The sequence below is a fragment of the Ischnura elegans genome, chromosome 1 (assembly GCF_921293095.1).
Source record: "Ischnura elegans chromosome 1, ioIscEleg1.1, whole genome shotgun sequence".
Classification (NCBI taxonomy): Eukaryota; Metazoa; Arthropoda; class Insecta; order Odonata; family Coenagrionidae; genus Ischnura; species Ischnura elegans.
The window spans coordinates 158,523,493-158,528,604 of record NC_060246.1 but is presented as its reverse complement, the minus strand read 5'-3'; the positions used below and the strand labels follow the sequence as shown (position 1 = coordinate 158,528,604).

The 5,112-nt window shown below is 35.8% G+C and overlaps 1 long non-coding RNA gene across 1 annotated transcript; it reads right to left on the bottom strand.

Moving 5' to 3' along the window:
• Positions 1–2,598: 2,598 nt before the first annotated feature.
• Positions 2,599–4,415, bottom strand: LOC124153858. The gene is made up of 3 exons (XR_006863774.1): positions 4,309–4,415; positions 3,763–3,859; positions 2,599–2,809 (listed from the first exon to the last, which is right to left on the bottom strand). It is a non-coding gene; the product is annotated as an uncharacterized LOC124153858 (long non-coding RNA).
• Between the last annotated feature and the right edge of the window lie 697 nt (positions 4,416–5,112).

The following is a 5,112-nucleotide window of genomic DNA, read 5'->3' as shown; positions in this document are numbered from 1 at the left end:
TAATGCTAGTACCCTAGCTTTTTCGCTGTTCGGCGAGTTTGACTAAGGTAATGTATTTATCTACAATAACATTTCACCATTTTTCAGAAACGTTTGCATTAGTTTCAGTACTACTAAACGGCAATCCGCATGAAGTGAATAATCTTTTCCATCATTAGGGAAGGTATTTGCAAGATATTTGCTATCATTGTTAACAGCTAGTCCATATTCATGGCCGTATTTTTCCGGCTTAGATGGAATGGACTGAGTAAAATACACCTGATTTTACTGGGGAGAATTTGTTCAACAACCGTGATGTATGGACCAGGTTTGTAACAAGGAATGTAATTATCTGTGAATCTATCCTACACTATTGAAAAGATGGCAAAATTGACAGTTTTAAGCCGCTGGAATCGATTAGATTTCTCATCAAATCATAAATAATGCAAAACTTTTACAAACCGGTTCCCAGTCGTTCATTTTAGATAATGGTATTCCCCAGTCGTTTGACCAAATACTTGCAATAGAGAGATCATTTGTACCTGATATTCAACGGGCATAAAATATGGCTATACATGCATCTAGCTCCCCACCGAAAAGAGTAAAATCTTCATAATTTTGTTTGCGTGCTTCCACAATTTTACATCACTTTATGTGAGTCAGTATACACGAATCGATAAATAATTGTAGATAATATCTTTGTTTTGTAACTCCTTATGAAAGGGAAAGTAAATGTAAATTACTGCATGTCTTTTGCACGTATTATGTCTGAATCTTCAGACTAGCTAGAAACGGTTTGAGGAATAAAATCTTTGACTTCGTCAGAGACGAAAGATCTTCCTTTTCGCCTTCCGATTTACCTTCCGGTATAGAATGCAACATAGAAAGGACTTCACGCTTTAGCCTCCTTCTTCTGGTCATACTGCCAGTCAGAAAAAATGAAAGCCTTACTTCACTAGAGTTCTGCAGTCCACTCCAGAGTTCACTGGATTCACTAATGCGAAGGACAGCGCACGATTTTCCTGTGCGGCGCGCGACAGCCAGCGCTGTCAGAGCCGACAATGACTTTATTTCATTCTACTGATTTATTTTCCTGGTTCATCCTTATATCAATGGAAGAATACAAAGGTACTTTTTCAGGTTTGAAAATGAACTTCCACGAGGTCAAGGGTGAAATAAAAGCGCTGCAGTGCAATACAGTATTGAGCTGTAGCGAGCCTGATAGGCGGGGAGAAGGGAGGGGTAAGGGATGAGGGCAAGACACGACGGCTTCTAAACACATGAATATGAAAATGCTCAATATGAATAGCATATTCACCTCTTTATCGCAGGATAAAATTATATCTGGACATTCATATGGTTTGTAATTCCAAACACGGACCCGTAAAATGAGAAATGCCTTCAAATTCTCGCAATTATTGACCTAAAAGCGAAATAATTATATATTTAAGCCATCGATTGATTTAAATTAATTATTAACATAAGAAGAAATAAACTCTAGAACAAATATTACTATTTGGCGAAAAGACGAGCAAAATACAATAGGGAGTCAAAATGACTCCCTTTGGTAGTCGAAGGTAAATTTTAAAAAATGAGTACTATTTGACTTTCTAGAACTATTTTGATCGCAAAGTTTTATTTAGTGTCAAAAATGAATAAAAGTCACGAAATTTCAGGAAATTCGGAAAATTTTAGTCAGGGCAGAGAAATAAAAATTGCGAGGAGTCAAAATGACTCCATCGGTAGTTCTAGTGTTAAAGCAATGAAAATAAATGTACAACTGAAACTTTCATTGAAATAAATTAAATTGGTAAATTAATAAAGAGATAAAATGCATTTCAATTTAGTTTAATCCTTTAAAATGGACATCAATACTTATTCAACAGATCATAGCAATGAGAAAATAAAAATTAATTCCTAAAATTTGTGCATTACAGAGAAACAAACAATAACTAATAAAAAGGTATATGATAATTTATTCTGTAATATTATCATATTATATATCTCAAGAGAACGAACTAAAATGATACACTGTGCAAAATAATACAGACGGAACAAAATTATACGGGAAAAAATTTGGATAAAATTCTGTCACTCTTCACCTCCCAAATACAAAAAAAAAATACAAACAATCAGACACCAGATACCATACTGCTTTAGCCAGAGTAAAGTCTTATGCCGCAAATAAATGTTGAGTTGTTATTTTGAACTCATTCACGTTAATAGTTGAATTGTAGACTTTCCTCTGTTTATCCCCCTCCCCACGTAGAGGGAGCAGTTTGGATTTCGAGGGGGAGGGAGGGTGGGGAGGGATTGATAGTGAAGGAAGGGACATTTAGTGTTAGTATTAGTATTACTACTACTACTACTACTACTACTACAAGCAAACAAACTCACTCACTCACTCATACCAAACAACATTCACACACCTACGATACGCCCCCATGATAATCTAAAGTGGGTACCCATCATCGCAGCGATCCCCTGACCTAAGTTCCCGCTCCTATAAAAGCCACCTAAGTAAGAAGTCAGTACTATCTAATTCCCTGGCAGATAAGCTACGCATGTCGACGACCTTAATAATCATATTTCCTACTCTCCTGCCTAAGTATATATTCCCCTAATGCTGTAAAAAAAACAACACATTACAATAAATAAATTACAATTAAGCACACAGCAATAAAAAATCACACTCAAATAGTCCAAATTCCACTGATGATAACAACACGAGTCCTGGCCTTCTGCTTCTTCGGTTTCTTCAATCTTCGGCTCTCGAGAGAGCCTTCGGTGCACCTCTTCTCCAGGGTAACACAGCATTCTGCAGAGTAACCTGTTGCAAAAAGAACAATCACTTGTACTGACGATATGACTAACTACCGTATAGAGGTTATCCCTTTGTATAAAAAACTAAATATGAAACAAGAGTAACTGAAGAGAGACAGGTTTAGTCAGCACTGGATGAGGCACTTCAAATAATTCATTCTCCAATGCATTCAAAATGATATATTGGTTGGTAATTTGGAATGAATTGGTTCCTGATATAAGTAAGAAGAATTTAAAAGTGCAATACGTTCTATAAAATGAACCCTGGGTAAATTGATTAATCAATTTCTTTAAAAAGACGAACAGCGATAATCTTACGTTTCAATGAAATTTAATCCTGGAATGGATCACAAAATAAGACTGAAGAGTAGTACTGAAGTACTGAAAAAATGAATTTAAGCATGAATGGGTAAGACCTTTTTCACATTAATACCACACGACAAAATACAACGATTCCAACAAACTATTAGAAAATTGTAATTACTATTTAAAAAATGTAACATTTTCAAGTATCAAATATAACGAAGGAAATAAGAATCTAAATGAAATTGATATGTCTAAACAGAAATAAGAACAAATAGCTTCGCAAAATTTAAATGAAGGATTACAATGAATTTAATGAACCTTTTCGGAAACTACAATGAAAAAAAAATTAAAATGACCCATCTTCCTAAAATATACAATCACATCATCTGTTTCGTGATGCGAACCTGTTAATGCTAGGTGATTCCCAAAAGAAGAAAAGTTCACTATTACTGGATCGTAAATTTTGATATCGAAATGGAAAGGCAATACGCAAAGATGAAAGGAAGCAAAACGCAATTATTTGTACTAAGCCAAAATTACATATTTCAAAACAGTGACTGACTTTTTCTTTATGCATGAATATTTTAGATTTTCTCGTGTAGGGTCAAAACATGTGCATAAGTTAAAAAGTAAATTAGTTAAATCCATTCCTACCTCAAGGGTGACTGGTCCAATCCGTTTTGAAGTCTTCACAACCCACAGCAATTCCGTTTCTCCCAAAATGGAACTCAATTTCGGGAATGAGTCACGGCTATAAAGAGAAAAATACGTATGTTAACATAAATGCAGCATTGCAAACTCTAAAAGGCTGAACAAAGAGCTCTAAAATATCAAAAAATGAGGCAGCTACTTAAAATAAAACTGTATAGCCACTAGTTAGAGAATTTTATGGGTATTTATGATAAATCGTAAAATGGAAAATGTTAACGGAGTATGATATTTATTAACTGCACTCACTTTTTATTGTCATGAAATTGTGCTAAAAATATTTTTCTAAAAACTTCCCAATAACGTTAACATTTAACTGGAAATGTAAAACGTGACAACAGAATGATTTAAAGGTTTATGTTCGAAATTAAGTGATTTTCAAAAGAAAATTCCTCTATTATTCAATGGATTTTATAAAATTAATAAGCTTATCAATTTAAAGGTGAGACCTCGATCCAATTGAATGCATGTGAAAGTGGAATTTATTCTTACTGTGACGTGATGGCGCCATGAACTTATGTTCTTCAAGAAGCGGAGAAGCATGCTGCACGTCCTCTTCGACCGTTGTCTTCTGTCTTCTTCTCTTCGTCTCCGGGGATGACTTGAGCCTGGGCAGAGGTAGGATTAGTCGGCACATACAAAAATAAAAAAAACCCTTGCACTAAAAATGCCCAAAGCCTCGCATACACTCCACGACAACATACAGGGGGTATCGTTGCACTTAAACCAAGTGAAAGTCCCATTCCTGCATGCTGCAATGGATTAGCGTGGATACAAAACTTTGGTTCAAAAGGCTAAAATTAACGCACGCACAAAATCGCCTAGCCTTACGTTACGCAAATTATTCGGCCCAAACAGCCCAAATCAAAGCTAACGCTCGCATTTTCTTCTTGTCTTCGTCTTCGTCCTTGTCTTATCTTCCGTTTTCTATTCTTCAAATCCAGAGGTGACTTTGCTGTCTTCTATACCTTGTCCTCTTCTACTGATTTCTTCTACTCTTCAAAACCTGGGGAGAGGTAGGATTAGTAGGCACATACAAAAATAAAAAAAAACCCTTGAACTAAAAATCCCCAAAACCTCGCATACACTCCACTACAACGTAGAGGGGGTATCTTTGCACTTAAACTAAGTGAAAGTCCCATTCCTGTACGCTGCAATGGATTGGCGTGGATGCAAAACTTTGGTTCAAAAGGCTAAAATTAACGCCCGCACATAATCGCCTAGCCTTACGTTACGCAATTTATTCGGCCCAAACAGCCCAAATCAAAGCTAACGCACGCATTATCTTCTTGTCTT